Here is an 18,767-nt window from a genome sequence, read left to right on the forward strand (position 1 = left end):
CCACCATCCAGGGTGCCCACTGTTAACTGATTACGGCTATAAAATGCAATCCCATTTCAGGTATTTTTCCAACAAAATACTTTCCCGTTTTGTTCCTAATGTGAATGGAATATTCTTTTCTGTTATATTTTCTAACTGCTTTTGGCTGATAAATATTAAAAAGCAGTAAATGGTGATGATTTGGCCACTTTCCTATATAAAGTCATTTCTTTTTCACATTGATTTTTTCATCTGGAACTTTTGGGAAAATGTTGACTACTGCTGGTAATAGCTGGCAGCTTCTCGTTTTCCTGACTCGACCTGAATGACACTGTCTTCATCTCTCTGCCCCATACTTCTCCAGGAAAACTGCTGAGAAGGTGCAGTCTGAAGCTTCAAAATAAATTTAAAACTGTAGTAAAACAGTGGTAATTAACAAACATGATTTTTTCCAAGTGTACTTTTGGAACTTGAGTGATGATCATATGTGGTTTCTTCCTTAACTCCCTGAAGTTATGGATTACATATATATAACTGGTGCACTATCTCACAGTCCGTTTGTAACATTCGTCTTGGCCATGGTGTGTTAACCATTCGTTGAACTGCCGGATTTGATTAGCTGTTATTTTGTTATGGAATTTTGCAGCGTTGAGTGATGCTGTTTTACAGTGCTTAGCAAGAGGGGGTGGATGTGTATGTATCCACATGTGTCTCTGCTTTGTCAGTGTTTTCAATCGTCTGTTCCTATGAAACAGCCATCCGAACACAGTGGCTTTAAACCGCACCATTTTATTGCCTTTCCCAGCTCTGCAGGTTGGCTGGGCTCTACTGGGAGGTTCTGCAGCTCTTGCTTTGGATCCCTGATGCGGGTACTTTCCTCTGGTGGCCTGACTGGGATGGCTTGGCCTCTGTTCTCCGTGTGGGCCTGTTGCGAGGTTCTCTCCAGTGAGCTGATTGGGCTTCTTACGTGGCAGCTTGGGACCCTGCAGGGTTAAGAGGGTGGATGTGGGTACTGCTAGTTTTCTGAACAACTAGGCCTGGTAGTGGAGTAGCGCCGTTTTCTGCCAAATTCAGTTAACTAATACAGCCCTGGGTGCTCAGAGTCAGTGAAGGGGCCACATGGACCACATAAAAGCCGAACAGCAAGAGGCCCCACAGTCAGATGGGGTGTCAGTGTTCTGGTGTCAGTTTTTAGTGGTGCATGTTCCTTTATCTATTTTTCATAGAAATGTACCTTTGAAAATAGCATGAATACCTATAGGACTATCTCAGTATGAATCTTCTTTGGAGAGAGATACTTGATGCATCTTTTCTTTTCTTTAGTTTGTAGTCAAACTTTTCTACTTTTTCTTAAGTAAATTTCAGTTAGTCTTTTTTTCTAAGCTATTTTTAATCTATATTTTGAAATGTATTAAGGCATTTTTTTTTTTTCATTTCACTACATATGATTATCCCTAGTATGTGTCTATCTTTCCTTTCTGGTCTTAGTCCTATAACTAGTAGAAGAAATATCTGTATTGGTACTGTATTAATCCTTTAGGATGTAGAGGAGGGAGATGCTAATTTCACATGGTCTATTCCTTTTCACAACTGATGGTATTTTAGGATGAGTTGAATTTATTCTATTTTGTAACATTACAAAAACAATGTTTTCATATAGAATAAAGTGTAGTAACGAAGGCAGCCATCTGCAACTCAAAGACAGAGGCCTCAGGAAAAACAAACCTGCTAATAAGTTTGATTTCGGATTTCTAGCCTCCAGAATTGCAAGAAAATAAATTTCTTTTGTTTCAGCCACCCAGTCTGTACTATTCTGTTTTTGCAGCCCCTGAAAACTAATAGAGGGCGTTTAGTATCTTTTTTTTTAATGTATTTCCCTAATTGACAGACACTTGAAAAGATTCCATCCTTCTGCTGTTATAGACAAAGCTATATGTGTACCCTTGTAGATACATCATTTTACACATGCACAGCTTGTTGTGTAGGATAATTGTACTTTCAATAGCTCTTGCCGAAATATATAGGAATTATAATTTGTACTACACCAGGAGTTACAAGAGTCACTCCTCCTAACCTTCTTTGCCAACAGTATGTTATTTCCAGTTGGGGCTGTTACAGAAAAGATGCCGGGAACATTGATGTACAAGTCTGTTACGGGCATGTATTTCCTTTTCTTTGGGCAAATAACTAGGAGTAAAAAGGCTGGGTCTTAATGTAGGTGTGATTTTAACTTTTGAAGAAACTTCCAAACTCCTCCAAGGTGGTTGTGCACTTTGCATTCATACCAGCAGTGTATGAGTTGCAGTTTTTCTGCATCCACTCCAATACTTGGTATTATTAGCCTTTTAAATTTTACCCATTTTAATGGGTTTGTAGTGCTATCTCACTGAGATTTTAATTTCTATTTTCCTAATGACTTAAAAGAGATGGGAATGCCAGGCCACCTGATCTGCGTCCTGAGAAATCTGTATGCAAGTCAGGAAGCAACACTTAAAACTGGACATGGAACAACAGACTGCTTCCAAATAGGAAAAGGAGCGTGTCAAGGCTATATATTGTCACCCTGCTTATTTAACTTATATGCAGACTACATCATGAGAAACACTGGGATGGATGAAACACAAGCTGGAATCAAGATTGCTGGGAGAAACATCAATAACCTCAGATATGCAGATGACACCACCCTTATGGCAGAAAGTGAAGAGGAACTGAAGAGCCTCTTGATGAAGGTGAAAGAGGTGAGTGAAAAATTGGCTTAAAACTCAACATTAAGAAAACTAAGATCATGACATCTGGTCCCAACACTTCATGGCAAATATATGGGGAAGCAGTGGAAACAGTGACAGACTTTATTCTTTGGGGCTCCAAAATCGCTGCAGATGGTGACTGCAAACCATGAAATTAAAAGACGCTTGTTTGCTTCTTGGGAGAAAAGTTATGACCAACCTGGACGGCATATTAAAAAGCAGAGACATTACTTTGCCAAAAAAGGTCCATCTGGTCAAGGCTATGGTTTTTCCAGTAGTCATGTATGGATGTGAGAGTTGGACTATAAAGAAAGCTGAGCACCAAAGAATTGACAGTTTTGAACTATGGTGTTGGAGAAGACTCTTAAGAGTCCCTTGGACTGCAAGGAGATCCAACCAGTCCACCCTAAAGGAAATCAGTCCTGAATATTCATTGGAAGGACTGATGCTGAAGCTGAAACTCCAATACTTTGGCCACCTGATGCAAAGAGCTGACTCATTTGAAAAGACCGTTATGCTGGGAAAGATTGAGGGCAGGCCACAGAGGGATCAATAAAACACATCCAATCCCTCAGGGAATTACCCAACCCAGCGTTGACAGACATAAGCAAATATGTCTAGAGTGAGTTTATAAGAATACTGGTAGCACAAAACACAAAAGAGGAAGCAATTTGTTCATTCTGGAGTGGAGTGGGGGCTGTGTCAGGTAAAGCAACAGAGGAGAAGTGCCACTGAAGCAGGGTCCAAAGGGTTTGTACAATTTCACCTTGGGAGCAGGAGGGAAGGTGTTGGGCAGGGGCCCGCCTGAGCAAGGGCATGGAGTCATGCCTGCACATGCTGTGTTTGCTGTGCCCAGAGCTTCTGATCCAAGTTAGTGATGTAACTCCAGATGCCTGGAGCCCAGGCTGAGCACCTTCAGTATAGGGAAGGCCCATCCTGGCCGCCTGGCTGGGGAGAGGTGGGGGAGCATGTGCTGATCAAGCTGACTCCTCTTCAGGCGAAAGGTTGAGGCCATTCACACAGATGATGAAGGAATTGGACCCTGTCCCAGTTCTATGTTCTTTTTTTTTTTTTTTTTTTAATAGAGTTGGGCATCTGGAGAGTCAAAAATAAGCCTTGGCTCATTGGGACAGGAAGCCTGGAGACCAGGGGTTTCAGGGGAAGGGTTGGGAGAGAAGTGAGGTAGGAACTGGATTGAGGGTCATCCAGAAAGGAACAGGACGGGAGGGAAGAGCAGCAGGTTGTCTGGGCGTTGCACTACCTGTTCTGGAGAGCCACACACGTCCTGCCATGCCTTCCCCGGGCCAAATCCTCACCTCATTCTCTGCTGTCTCCACAGCTCTGGAGGCCTGTACTCTGAAAGATGCTAGAAACAAAGCCCGCGAGTGTGATCTGGGACTCCAGAGCCCCTAACCCACCTCCACCATGGCAGAAAAAGGTGCCAAAGGGATGCTGGTGAGTACAGGGACCAGACTGCAGCGAGGGGGTGGGGGTCATGGGCACCGTCCATCCCTTCTGGGGCCTGCTGTCATCTGCTGGCCCCGACAGGAGGGCCTAGGAGGCTCCATGGGGCCCAAAGTCTGGCACTGCCAGGACTCCTGAGTGGTAGAGCTATCGCAGGCTCAGGCAGGCAGCCCCTCACCCAGCAGGTTAGATACTGCCATGGTTCAGAGCCCACAGCAGGCAGATTCTGCTACAGAGCCCGAAAGTCATGCTAGGAGGCAGGAAGCACACTCCCTACCCTCATCACAAGATACCCTGGAGATCAGGCTGCAGTCGATCCTGCCGGGAGGGCTGTCCTGTGGCTGACACCGCGGCACTCTCATCCTGTGCTCTGCCTGCTGTGAGGAGCATTCAGTAGGGCCTGATCAAGGAGTCCTCAGAGACTGATTTTTTTTCTCTTCTTTCACTCAAAAAATAGCATAGAACATTTCATGTTGAATCCTCTTGTGAGGTCTTTTAGGAAACATCCCTCTCCCCTTTCCCCAAGTCACGGCTCTTCACTGCCCACCGCCTCAGAGCACAGGAGAGGTGGTGCGAAGCAGAGGGCAACAGCAGGGCCAGCTCATGGATGGATGGCTCATGGATGGACGGAGCAGGCCAGCTCTGGAATCAGAAGCCGGGAAAATACCCCAAGGGCAGTTGTATTCCTTCTCTGGGGATATTGCCTCAAGAACCAGTGAAACTGGGCAGCTGCCTGGGAGGAAGCCAGTGGCTAAGCATGGCCCTTCCCTTGGCTCCTCCCTTACCCACATGGATTCTCCTGTTGCTGTTCTCATTCAGTGAAAGACTGATTGACCTAGGATCTCTTGCTGAGCCCTCCTCAAACAAGCCCTGTCTCTCACCAGGGATTTCTGGGACTCTTAAGTCCTCGGTCCAGAGAACTGCTGTTGGGGAGGGAGCCAAACAGTTGTGCTCCAGGCTCAGGACCCTCTCTCCTGCCTGGCCCTAAACTTCCAGCATCCAAACCTTCAGGCCCGCTCTGGTCTGGCCCACTCCTGATTGGAACACGTCTGAATGAATTAGGCTTCTCAAAGTAGTCCTGAGCCAACCTGAGCTCTTGAGTGCTCAGATGTGGGCAGAGACGGAGGTCTCAAGACCTGCATACTTGCTAGGGGGGAGTAGATGCCATGATAGGATCAAGACTGGCTTCCTTCTTGCCAGAAGTGTTGGAATTGCCATGGGCCTGTAGCAGAAAGTGGAGTGCAGCTCTTCCCCTCCCTCCAGGGAGATTCTGAGTCCCGTGAAACTTAAGAAACCCTCTGAGTACTCGCTGGCTGCTCTGCTTTCTCTGGAGTGACCCTGAAAGGACTGGGTTGGGCAGGCAGGTGTGATGTGGCACTCACGTGGGCAGCACAGACAGCCTGAATCCCAAGGTCCCAGAACCCCTGCCAGGGCTGAGCTTCCCAGACACCAGGCGTTGCCGGCTAGCCCGTCTGTGGAAGGGAATGCCGCCTTGGGACGCCTGTTCCCAGCACCAGGATGTGCCTGAAGATAGCCAGAGCGTAGTTTCCTTCATGCCCTTTGACCTTTGACATCTGCCCACTGCTGCTGCATCTGAGGCTCCATAGCAGGTCCCCTGGGCACCCACAGTGGTTGCTTGAGATTCTATTCCTGCTTCTTTCTCAATTCTGCTTATGACCCTGGGCTACACTATTCTCAGGACTCAGTTGCAACCAGTGCTGCCTTCATGTAGCACTTGTCTCTGAGGAGCGCCATCCCTCTTAGCTAACCTGGGCAGCTGTACGTGGACTTCGTTAGCTGCCCGTGGTCCCCTAAGGGCCGATCATGAAGGATGTTCCTTCTCTAGAGGCCACGGTGGGGAAGAACAGAGGGAGCTGAGGGCCATGCGTGTAAACCAGGGGCACTTGGACCCTCCCAGTTCTGTGACTTCTGTTGCCAATTGTGTCCTGGTATGCAGGAGTAAGCAGCTGGCCCTGGCCACGAGGTCCTCACTTCCATCCCCCTTTGCCCCAGGCTTGGGTGTGAAGACATGGGCCCCCTGGGTCTCCTCAGTGTCTACCCTATGTCATCCTTGGAGCCTCTGCGGGGCTCTCCATGCGGCAGGTGTCCTGCGGAGAGCAAACCACTTCCCAGCACGTGCCCTGGCCCACATGCCTGCTGCACGTGTTCCTCCCCCCGACTCCCAGCCCAGATGGTCTCTACCAGGCCAGCTCAGCTGCCTTCCTCATGCCTCAGCAGCTCCTAGGACAGGGCCATGCAGGAACCCAGCTGGCCAGGGTGCTTCCAAGCCTGGGAGCAGCTGGGATGCTTGGTGGCACCAGGGGTGGGGGGTGGGGTGGGGGTGGTCCTTTTCATGGAGACCTAGTGCCTCTAGTTATACACATGTAGGGCTGGGTTGCCTGGGCCTCAGAGGATGGGGAGCTGGTAGAGAGGAGCCCAGGACAGGAGAGCCTCACTGCTGCTGCTGCTGCTGCTGCTGCTAAGTCGCTTCAGTCGTGTCTGATTCTGTGTGACCCCATAGGTGGCAGCCCACCAGGCTCCTCTGTCCCTGGGATTCTCCATGCAAGAATACTGGAGTGGGTTGCCAATTCATGCATGCATGCTAAGTTGCTTTAGTCGTGTCTGATTCTGTGCGACCCCATGGACAGCAGCCCACCAGGCTCTTCTGACCACGGGATTCTCTAGGTAAGAATATTGGATTGGGTTGCCATTTCCTTCTTCAAGAGCCCCACTGGGTCAGCTTTAATCCCACAGTCTCACACGAAGTCCAACTCAGTCCCCTCCCCTGTGCCTGCTCCCCACTCATATAGCATCTTGGGCAGATAGGCCTTGGTGAGTCTTCCTGGTCTCTCCCCACATCTCTGCTGCATTGGGTGCCTCTGCTACTAGGAAGCCTCATGATGAATAAGAGTAGAGTCACCCAGGCTAGGGCTCCAGGTGTTGGAGCATCTAAATCATCCTAGAAGGCTTTGAAAGCACCACAGGCTGCCTGGGGCTGTCCCACCCTGACCTGTTCTGTTATGCTTTGACAAAAGTGTTTAGATCCTTCTTGTTTGCAGCAGCCATCACAGAGCCTGGTGCACAGTGGATGCTCAGCCAGCCCGGGTCCTGGCATGTGGTAAGTGCTCAACCAGTGTGGGCTTGACACATCCTGGGAGCTCAGCAAGCACAGGGTTAGGCATACACCAGGCCCTTCCTTGGTAGAAGGCTTGTCACTTACCAGGCATTCTAGCATGAGTCCTGGCACATGACAAATGCTCAACTAGTATGACATGGCACACATTGGGCACTCACCTAGCACAGTGCCAGGCACACAGTGCATGCTTACCCTGCTCAGGGCTGATCATATCCTGGGTCCTCACCTGGCCCAGAATTTGGCATACATAGGGCACTCATCTAGTGCAGGACCCAGAAAACCACAAGGGCTCCCTGGGATGGGGCTGGCACAAGTGGGTGCTCTCCCAGCACTGGACTTGGCACACAATGGGTGCCTTCCTAGTGTGGTTTGACACACAGTAGGTCTTCTCCTATCTTAGGCACCAACACACAGTAGCCACTCTCCTTATATGACAAGGACTAGCACAGAGGAGGTACTCTCCTAGCCAGGCCAGCCTGCACAATGACTGGATGATCCTAGATTCACAACTACAGCCTTCCCAGTGAAATGGACAATATCTAGATCCGGAGGAAAAGGCCCAACCTCCTCAGGCTTCCTCTCTGGACCTAGGACCTGCCCTCCATTCCGCTTGGCCTCCCTCCCCAACCTGGCCTCTCTGGAGCCCCCCGACTCAGCTCTGTGGCCTCCCCTCCCCTCACCCAGCTGCCCGGCAGCCCCAGCACCCCAGCACGCTGCAGTCCTGCCTCAGCAGGATCTTCCCTCAGAGTCACAGGTCGCAAACAAAACCCTTCGACTTCTGGGCCCTCTGGAGGAATGCCCACTCTTACTAAGAAAAGTCAGAGGCGGGCTTGAGAGAGCCGGCCTCCTTGAGTGGATCTGGAGCAGCTGGACCCCCTAATGAGGCCTCATTACAGCCAGGACCCAGCAGAGCTGCCTCCTGCTGTCCCCATGGCCAGAGCCAGAGAAAGCTGTCCAGGTAGGGCTGCCTGTTCTGGGCACTCGGCCCAGGCCAGGGCAGCCAAAGCCCAGAGCGCACCCTGGGTGGAAGTGAGCATTTGGGCATCATGTGTGACTGGGCCTTCCTGGAGCCAGTGGCCCAGCCAGGGACTTGGCCCTCAGTCTGGACTCGTAGGAAGTCAGCGGAAGTCAGCAGAGTGTGTCTGGGGACCCGGCTGCATGAGGCTGGCCCGGAAGCAGCTCAGTCACTAGAGTCTGAGGCCATTCTCCTGGGAGACTTGCTTGAGCCAAGATCACTCCCCATCTTCTCTCCCAAAATGGGCATAGTAGCTTACCCATCTCGAGGGGCTGTTGGGAGGATTAAATGAGTTAATATACATTAATATGAAGTGTTTAGGACAACATCTGGCTCACAGTAAGCACTTAACATATATTATCTATTACTATTATTTACAATGCTCACTAGCTTCAAAGATGGGTAGATATGATCCCCACTTTAGAGATAAAGAAACTACGACCAGACAAGTAAAGTAACTTCCCTAAGGAGATACATAGAGGGAGATCCACCAGAGCTGGGTTTGAACCCAGGCCCGTCTGACTCAAAAGACTTTGCCCTTTAAAAATAATGATGTTGGGACTTCCCTGGTAGTCCAGGGGCTAGGAATCCACCTTGCAGTGGATTCACCTTGCAGTGCAAGGTACACGGGTTTGACGCCATTGGTCAGAGAACTAAGATCCCACACGCCACGGAGCAACGTAGCTGTTGCACCACAACGGCTGAGCCCGCGTGCTGCAACTGAGACCCATCGCAGCCCCATAAATATTTTAAAATAATAATACAAGTTTAAAACAGTATCTTCCTGCCATGTTCCCACTTACCAGACTCACAGGGAAGCTGTCCTTTCCATCAGAATTCATGCCTGATCTCAGGTTACTAAGATCCTACTTCGTACCAGAGCCTTTGCCCGCCTGTCAGTCTCCAAACGCAGGAAGCCCTGTCTTCCCGGCATCAGAGCCGAGGGACTGGGCTCTGAGGGACGTTCTGCCCTGACCGCTCAGCACACGCTCCCGGAGGGGCCTCCTCAGGCTCCAGGTGACGGAGTGCTACTCCTCAGGGGCCCGCATTCTGCAGCCGCCCTCTGGAGAACGCCATCTTTCTCAGACAGGGGACAGCGCAGTGCCCCAGGCCGCAGCTCTTTTGCACAGTCAGTCACATTCTTCTTTGAGGACACACTCTACCGTCTTGGCTGGCTGGGGATCCTCAAGTCCTGGGGGGATTGCTCCAGGGCCCATCGCCCCGCAGCCCACAGCACTCTGCGAAGTCTGAGATGCTCAGGGAGTACTCCGTGGCTACGTCCCCTTCTCCCTGCCCCTTCACCATCTCTAGTGCCCCGTGGTACCAGCCTCGTTACCAGGAGCCCACCCACTACCAGGCCTGTGCTCTCAGAAACATCTGGGCCCCAGACCCCACTCTAGATGGGAATGAGCCGCCCTCTCTCTCCTGTGCCCGCTCTGCCTCACCCTGTGGTTGTAAGTGTGTGTGTGTGTGTGTGTGTGTTTTGTTCCAATAACTTGTGGGGAACAAGGGTGAAACACAACAAGCCCCATGCCTCACTCCAGCTGCGGAGCATCCGCGCTGGCCTGCATGGGGACTGGCCGGAGCGGGAGGGCCAGGGGAGAGGGTAGGCAGAGCTTCGGGAGGAGATGAGGTGAAAGTAACTGATGCTGCCCAGCAGGCAGTGGAAGAGGCAGGGGGTGCTTCCGTGTCACCCAGAGCCGGCAGAGGTGTGAATGCATGGAGGAGACGCCCGCACTCCGCTCCAAGTGCTCGCCCCGGGATGGCGGCGGCTCAGGGACCTGTGGACCTCTCCTCCCCAGAACAGGTCAGTCATTTCCCAGGAGGTCGAGCCCCCTCTCTGGTGCCAGGCAGACTGGGAGGCAGGACTAGGGGTGGGGAGAGGGGCTGAGTGGCCTGTGCCAGAGAGGGGCAGGCAGAACCAGCCAGAGAGACAAACACCAGCAAAAGCAACTGTGCAAAGGAGCGGGAAGAGTTAGCTGTGTGGTGGGGTCACGGGGGAGGAGAATGGGGGTGTGAGGGCTCCCCCAGCCCAAGGACCTGCTGAGAATCTGCTCTGTGTATCAAAGCTGCATTGTCCTAGCTCCTGGGGAGACGGGCCAGAGGTGCCCAGGAACTGTACTAATCATTTCAGCCCCATTGTCTGTGCCATGGCAGTTACTCCTATGGGGAGAGTGGGGGAGGGTGCAGGGGGACTTGGTACAGGGGCTGCTCGGTGAGGATGTGGGGGGGCGGGGGACGGGGCGGGTGAGCATCTCAGCTGGGAGGCGACAGACCCTGCGGAATGTTCTCCAGTGTCCAGGACTAGGGCCCGGGTGGGGTGGGTACCACCGGTGTGCCCTCATCCCTGGAAGCCAGGGATGGCAGGCACAGTGTGGCTGATGGCAGTGAGGGAGAGGGGACTGGGACAGTCACTTTCTTTCTCTGTAGCGCATCCTGATTTGACCTGCAGAAGGCAAGAGAAGGAATGTCCTCTGGGGAGATCTGGGTTGGGTTTGGGAGTAGCATTACGCAGGGCTGCCCTCCACCCTCAGGACTGCCAGGGTCAGCAACCTAAGCCACTTCCAAAATGCCAGCCTGCTGCCAGCCGACTGGGGTGGAGGCTGCTTACGGCTGCCACAGTGCGGGGCAGGAATGCTGGGCTCCAGGGCAGAGACAGAGCCCACCCAATGATCCCGTCACTACTCCCAGGGTCTGGAGTGGAGCCCAGCATGCCCGGGCGGCATCTCCTGTCTGCCGTCCACAATATTGGTGGGTCAATATTGACAGAGCCCTCTGCCAGTCAGGGCTCTGGGATGAAACAGCACCGGGCATGTCCTTGCCTCTCTCACTTCCCATATGAGGGCCTGATCTCCTGAGAGGTGCCATGAGGTTTTCCTTGAGGCAGGAGACACTAATAACCCCTGCATACTGCTCGAGTCTGAAGTAGATTTTCCCATGGTCCCACTCTTCCAGCCTGGCCCTTGACTCTTTCACGTGTCTGGATCAGGAAGCCAGTTGAAAGATAGAGGGCTCATCATTGCAGGGCAGCTGCTGCCTCAGGAAGACAAGTCGGGGAACCAAGAACCAAGGGGTATGAGGTCACAGGGTCTTCTGAGACAACCATGGTTTACTGTCATGGCTGTTATGCCTGAATTCCCCCACTGGAGCTCAGAGAAGGCTGTCAGAGATCTGGATTTGGCTCAAGGTCAATCTGGGATGTAGGGTCTTGCCCGTTCTCCTCTGCAAAGTTTGTCTTAGATAGGACTTCATCCCTTGAGCAAACTCTGGGGCTGCCGAGTCCTGGACAAGAATCCTGCCAGCTCCCAGCAGGGCCTGCTCCAGGAGTCCTCAGTGTCCACCGGGAGCAGAAGAGAGAGCTCTCAACTCACAGAAATATCCAGTGGACACTGCTCTTGGATGGTGGGAGTTGGCAGCCTGAGCACAGTCATCGCCCAGAGTAAAAACCTGGGCTGCCTCTGCGTCTGGACACAAGGAAGGGAGGGGCGCCTCTGTGGTGGGGTTGGGAGGGTGGCCTCTGGGAGCGGGCTCTGCAGCATTGTGTCCTCTTTACACTTTGCTTTAGTTTCCAATTTCTTTTCTTTCTTTTTTTTAGTGATAAGCTCATAATTGGAAAGAAAGCAATAACAACTTTTTTTTTTTTTTTTTAAGTTGTTTAGAAAGCCAGTGGGAACTAATGGAAAATACAGGAAAGAGTCAGAAATAGCAAATTCCAGGCAAGGCAGAGCTACAGAATCTAAGATCTATTGAGGTTGTCTGTCTGTCCCCTGATTTTATAGCTAAGGTCTCTCAATGCTGAGAGTGGAAGAGGTTCAGACTCCTGGGGATGCAGGTTCTAGAATGCTAGGATGCTAAACTCCAGTGTGAGATCCCCGCTTGCCAAGCCCAAGGTGTTGAGGGGAGCTCTGATTTCTGCCCTCGGAGCTGAACTGCCTGAATTCCAGGAGCTCACCCAGAACAGTGAATAAACAGAAGGCAGAAGGCTCGGAAGAGGACTTATAAGCAACTGCTACGTGTGGCTCACCCTCCTGGGCAGGGATGGGGTGGGAGGTTACGAACCCAAAACAGGTCACAGATCCTTGTGCAGGCATGGACACTGCTGCCTCAATGACTGCTTCTAAGGACTGACTGCTTCTAAGGACAGGGGCGCTGAGGGTCTTATGTGTTTATGTCTTTGCATGGCAGATGTCATGGAGGATGATCAGCCACCCCACCCACAGCTGTGGAAGGCATGTCCCGTAGCCTACATCCTGCTGGGCCTCAGGAAGCTTGGGCACAGGACGAGGCAATCCCCACCCTGGAGACCACCCGTGAGGCCCATGAGGACGAGTCAGAGGTGAGGGTAGGGGCTATCCAGGGAGCCTGTGGACACCATATGTAAAATAGATAGGCAATGGGAATTTGATGTATAACTTGGGACACTCAAACAGGAGCTCTTTGACAGGCTAAAGGGTGGGAGGGGGAGGGAGGTTCAGGAGGGTGGGAACATGGGTGTACTTATGGCTGATTCTTGTTGATGTATAACAGAAAACCATAAAATTCTGTAAAGCAATTATCCATCAATTAAAAAATTAAAAAAATAATGAAATCCTGCCATCTACAGCAATGTGGATGGACCTAGAGAATATTATGTTTAGTGAAATAAGCCAAATAGTAAAATACAAATACTATATGATATCACTTATACTGGAATCTAAAATATAATACAGATTGATGTATATGAAAAGTAGAAATGTACTTACAGATACAGAAACCATAGTTGTGTTTACAAAAGGGAGAGGGACAAATTAAGGATTTGAGATGAATAGATAAAAAATACTATATGCAAAATAGATAAGCAAAAGGGTTATATTAAATAGAACTGGAAATTATACACATTATCTTATAATACCAATCAGTTCAGTTCAATTCAGTCCCTCGGTCGTGTCTGACTCTTTGTGACCCCATGGACTAGGGTATAATCTGCAAAAATATTGAATAACTATGCTGTACCCCTTGAAACTATCATAATGTTAAAAGTCTACTATAGTTAAATTTTTTAAAAATTAGTTATAAAAAATAAAATTTTAATAAATATCAAAAAATGTTCTAGTGATTTTAAGTTCTTTGTAGTGATAGAGACATTTGTTTCTCACAATGTTGTTAGTAATCTCTTCTACAATAAAAATTCTAAAATATGATGCAGTAAATGTACTCTCACCTTAATCTCTTATTTGAAGTAATTTCAGAAGATAAGAATAGCTAAATGTTAATTAACAACCATCTTGCAGTGCTTAATAAACTTTATAAGTAGATTGCATGGGCTAGCTAGGGTAATAAATCATTTTTTTCTGTGTGTGTTACTGCGTCCTGTTATATGATATTTTCCTTCAGAGACCTGAATCCTCATCACAGCATTACATGTTTCCTTATACCTTCAAATTTAAAAGAACTCAGTCTCAGTAGTAGAACACTGGATTTCTGGCAAACAGCTTACTAAAAAAGTCCACTCAGTCTTTTTATTTATTTATTTTTAATTGAATATTAAATGCTTTACAGTATTAGTTTGATTTCTGCTACACATCAACATGAATTAGCCATAGGTGATGTATCCCCTCCCTCTTAAACCTCCCTTCCACCTCACACCCTTTCCCACACTTCTATATGACTATACAGCCCAAGTTTGAGTTCCCAAGTCATACATCAAATTTCCATTGGCTGTCTTATTTCACATAGGGTGCTGTATATGTTTCCATGCTACTCTTTCCATTCAACTCAACCTCTCCTTCCTCCCTTGCACCCTTGTCCATAAGGCTGTTTTCTGCCTGCATCTCCATTGCTGCCCTACAGATAGGTTCATCAGTACCATCTTTCTAGATTCCATATATATATGAATTAATATATAATATTTGTTTTTCTCCTTCTGACTTACTTCACTCTGTATAATAGGCATCATCCACATTATTAGAACTGACTCAAACATGTTCCCTTTTATGGCTGAGTAGAATTGCATTGTATATAAGTAGCACAATTTCTTTATTCATTCATTTATCAGTGGACTTCTAGATTGCTTCCATGTCCTACCTATTGTAAATAGTGCTGCGATGAACGTTGGGGTACATGTGTCTTTCTCAGTTTTGGTTTACTCAGGGTATATGCCTAGAAGTGGTATTGTTAGGTCATATAGTGATTTTACTCCTAGTTTTTATGGGCATTTCCATACCATCTAACAGTTTACATCTGTACCAGCAGTGCAAGAGGGTTCTCTTTGTTCCACACCCTCTCCAACACTTTTTGTTGTTGTTGTTGTTAATTTTTTGATAATGGCCATTCTGACTGGTGTGAAGTAATATCTCATTGTGGTTTGATTTGCATTTCTCTAATAATGAGTGATGTTGAATATCTTTTCATGTTTTTATTAGTCATCTGTATGTCTTATTTGGAGAAATGTCTGTTTGGGTGTTTTACCCACCTTTTAATTGAGTTGTTTGTTTTCTGGTATTGAAATCAAACCTTGTGTAATCTACTAGCATATTTTGGAAATTAATATTTTGTCAGATATTTCATTTGCTATTATCTTCTCCCATTCTGATGGTTGTCTTTTGTCTTGTTTATAGTTTCATTTGCTGTGCAAAAGTTTTTAAGTTTAATTAGGCCCCACTTGTTTGTTTCTGTTTTAATTTCCATTCCTGTAGGAGGTGGGTCATAGAGGATCTTGCTACGATTTATGTCATTCTGCCTTGTTTTCTTCTAAGTGTCTTATAGTTTCTGGTCTTACATTTAGGTCTTTAATCAGTTTTGATGCTATCTTTGTGTAAGGTGCAACAAAGTGTTCTAACTTCACTCTTTAACATGTAGTTGTGCAATTCTCCCAGCACTGCTTACTGAAGAATGTGTATTTCTCCTATTTTATATTCTTGTCTCTTTTGTCAAAGATAAGGAGCCCATAGGAGATAGGGTTTATCTCTGGGTTTTCTATCTTGTTGCATTGATCTATATTTCCATTTTTGTGCCAGTTCCATACTGTCTGGATGACTGTAGCTTTCTAGTATAGTCTGAAATCAGGTAAGTTGATTCCTCCAGTTCCATTCTTCTTTCTCAAGATTGCTTTGGATATTCTGAGTCTTTTGTGTTTCCATACAAATTTTGAAATTTATCTTCTAGTTCTGTGAAAAATGCCACTGGTAATTTGATAGGAATTGCATTGAAACTGTAGATTTCATTTTGTAGTATAGTCATGTTCACAATATTGATTCTTTCAACTCAGGAGGATGGAATATCTCTCCATCTGTTTATGTAATCTTTCATTTCTTTCATCAGTATCTTATAGTTTTCTGCACACAGATCTTTCATCTCCTTAGGTAGATTTATACCGAGATATTTTATTATTTTGGTTGCAGTGGTCAATGGCATTGATTTCTTAATCTCTCTTTCTGATTTTTCATTGTTAATGTATAGGAATTCAGGTGATTTCTGTGTGTTGATTTTGTGTCCTGAAATTTTGGTAAATCCACTGGTTAGTTCTAGTAAATTTCTGATACTATCTTTAGGGTTTTCTATGTACAGTATCATATCATAGGCAAGTGAGATGAGAGTTTTACTTCTTTCTTTCCAGTTTGGATTCTTTTTATTTCTTTCTCTGCTCTGATTCCCATAGCTAGGACTTCCAAAACTTTGTTGAATAAAAGTGGTGAGAGTGGGCACCCTCGTTTTGTTCCTGACCTTAAAGGAAATGCTTGTAGTTTCTCACCATTGGGAATAATATTTCCTGTGCATTTGTTGTATATGGCCTCTATTATGTTAAAGTCGGTTCCTTCTATGCCCAGTTTTGAAAGAGTTTTTTTTTATCATAAATGGGTGCCAAATTTTGTCAAAAGCTTTTCTGCATCTCTTGAAATTCCCATATGGTTTTTATCTTTCAATTTATTACCATTGTGTATCACGTTGATTGGTTTGCATATATTGAAAAAATCCTTGCATCCCTGGGTTAAACCCAACTTGATAATGGTGTAAGATCTTTTTAATGTGTTGTTGAATTCTGTTTGCTAGAATTTTGCTGAGGATTTTTGCATCTATATTCATCAGTGATACTGGCCTGTAATTTTCATTTTTTTTGGTGATATCTTTGTCTGGTTTTGGTATCAGGGTAATTGTGGCTCCATAGAATGAGTTTGAAAGTGTTTCTTCTTCTGCAATTTTTGAAAAAGCTTCAGAAGGCTAGGTATTAGCTCTTCTTTAAATTTTTGATAGAATTTACCTGTAAAGCCATCGGGCCCCAGGCTTTTTTTTGGGAATGGAGGTGTGAATTTTTTATCACAGTTTCGATTTCAGTATTTGTAATTGACTTTTCATAATTTTTATTTCTTCCTCTTTCAGTCTTGGTAGGTAGAACTTTTCTAAGAAACTCTTCATTTCCTCTAGGTTATCCAATTAGCCTATAGTTGCTCATAATAATCTCTTGTGAGAGTCGCTCACTTGTGTCTGACTCTTTTATTCTCCAGGCCAGAATACTGGAGTGGCTAGTCTTTCCCTTCTCCAGGGGATCTTCCTAACCCAAGGGTTGAATCCAGGTCTTCTGCATTGCAGTTGGATTCTTTACAGCTGAGCCATAAGGGAAGCCTGCACAATTGCACTCTTCTCACACACTAGCAAAGTAATGCTCAAAATTCTCCAAGCCAGGCTTCAACAGTATGTGAACTATGAAATTCCAGATGTTCAAGATGGATTTTGAAAAGGCAGAGGAATCAGAGGTCAAATTGCCAACATCCAACGGATCATTGAAAAGGCAAGAGAGTTCCAAAATAACGTCGACTTCTGCTTTATTGACTGCACTGAAGACTTTGATTGTGTGGATCACAGCAAACTGTGGAATGTTCTTCAAGAGATGGGATTACCAGACAACTTAACCTGCCTCTTGAGAAATCTGTATGCAGGAAAAGAAGCAACAGTTAGAACTGGACATGGGCCAATAGACTGGTTCCAATTTGGGGAAGGAGTATGTCAAGGCTGCATATTGTCATTCTGTTTATTTAATTTATGTGCAGAGTACATCATGTGAAATGCAAGGCTGGATGAAGCACAAGCTGGAATCAAGATTGCTGGGAGAAATATCAATAGCCTTTGATACACAGATGACACCACCCTTATGGCAGAAAGCAAAGAAGAACTAAAGAGTCTCTTGATGAAAGTGAAAGAGGAGAGTGAAAAAAGTTGGCTTGAAACTCTGTATTCAGATAATGAAGATCATGGGATCTGGTCCCATCACTGGATGGCAAATAAATGAGGAAACAATGGAAACAGTGAGAGACTTTATTTTGGGGGGCTCCAAAATCACTGCAGATGGTGACTGCAGCCATGAAATTAAATTACGCTTGCTCCTTGGGAGAAAAATTATTACCAACCTACACAACATATTAGAAAGCAGAGACATTGCTTTGCAGACAAAGGTCTGTCTAGTCAAAGCTATGGTTTTTCCAGTGCTCATGTATGGATGTGAGAGTTGGATTATAAAGAAATCTGAGCAACAAAGGATTGATGCTTTTGAACTGTGATGTGGGAGAAGTCTCTTGAGAGTCCCTTGGACTGCAAGGAGATCAAACCAATCCACCCTAAAATAAATCAGTCCTGAATATTCATTGGAAGGACTGATGCTGAAGCTGAAACTCCAGTATTTTGGCAAACTGATGGATAGAACTGACTCATTGGAAAAGACCTTGGTGCTGGGAAAGATTAAAGGCAGGAGGAGAAGGGGATGACAGAGGATAAGATGATTGGATGACATCACCAACTCGAGGGACATGAGTTTGAGCAAGCTCTGGGAGTTGGTGATGGAAGCTTGGTGTGCTGCAGTCCATGGGGGTCGTAAAAAGTCGGACAGGACTGAGCGACTGAACTGAACTGAATAATTTCTTATGATCCTTTGTTTTTCTGCATTGTCTTTTGCAACCTCCTCTTTTTCATTCCTAATTTTCTTAATTTTTTCCATATTTTATTAAGAATCAGGCTAGTGGTTTGTCAATTTTATCTTCTCAAAGAACCAGCTTTTAGTTTTATTAATCTTTACTGTTGTTTCCTTTTTCTGTTTTAATTTACCTCTGCTCAGATCTTTATGTTTTATTGCCTTCTATTATTGTTGCTTTTTGTTCTTCCTTTTCCAGCTGTTTTAGGTGTAGAGTTAAATTGTCTATTCTGTTTTTCTTGTTTTTTGATTTAGGAATTTATTCCTATAAACCTCCCTCTTAAAACTGCTTTTGCTGCAATCCATAGACTCTGTATCATTGTGTTTTCTTTGTCATTTATTTCTAAGGAATTTTTGATTACCCTTCTTATTTCTTCAGAACCTGTTTGTTACTTAGTAACGTATAGTTTAGTTTCCATATGTTTGTGCTTTTTACAGGTTTTATTTATTTTATTTTATTTTTTTCAGGGTATGATATCTAGTGTCATA

The 18,767-nt window shown here is 46.4% G+C and overlaps 1 protein-coding gene across 1 annotated transcript in view; it reads left to right on the forward strand.

Moving 5' to 3' along the window:
• The window catches only part of LOC145528624 (uncharacterized), a 51,300-nt gene that overhangs the window by 17,005 nt on the left and 15,528 nt on the right, over positions 1 to 18,767 (forward strand). The window contains exons 8-13 of the mRNA XM_081547279.1: positions 2,566 to 2,717; positions 4,066 to 4,181; positions 6,712 to 6,875; positions 7,250 to 7,308; positions 10,002 to 10,148; positions 12,527 to 12,677. The gene's annotated coding sequence lies outside the window, so the exon portion shown is untranslated. The remainder of the gene's footprint in view (positions 1 to 2,565; positions 2,718 to 4,065; positions 4,182 to 6,711; positions 6,876 to 7,249; positions 7,309 to 10,001; positions 10,149 to 12,526; positions 12,678 to 18,767) is intronic.

The sequence above is a fragment of the Giraffa tippelskirchi genome, chromosome 12 (assembly GCF_054371585.1).
Source record: "Giraffa tippelskirchi isolate mGirTip1 chromosome 12, T2T-mGirTip1v1.2.pri, whole genome shotgun sequence".
NCBI lineage: Eukaryota > Metazoa > Chordata > Mammalia > Artiodactyla > Giraffidae > Giraffa > Giraffa tippelskirchi.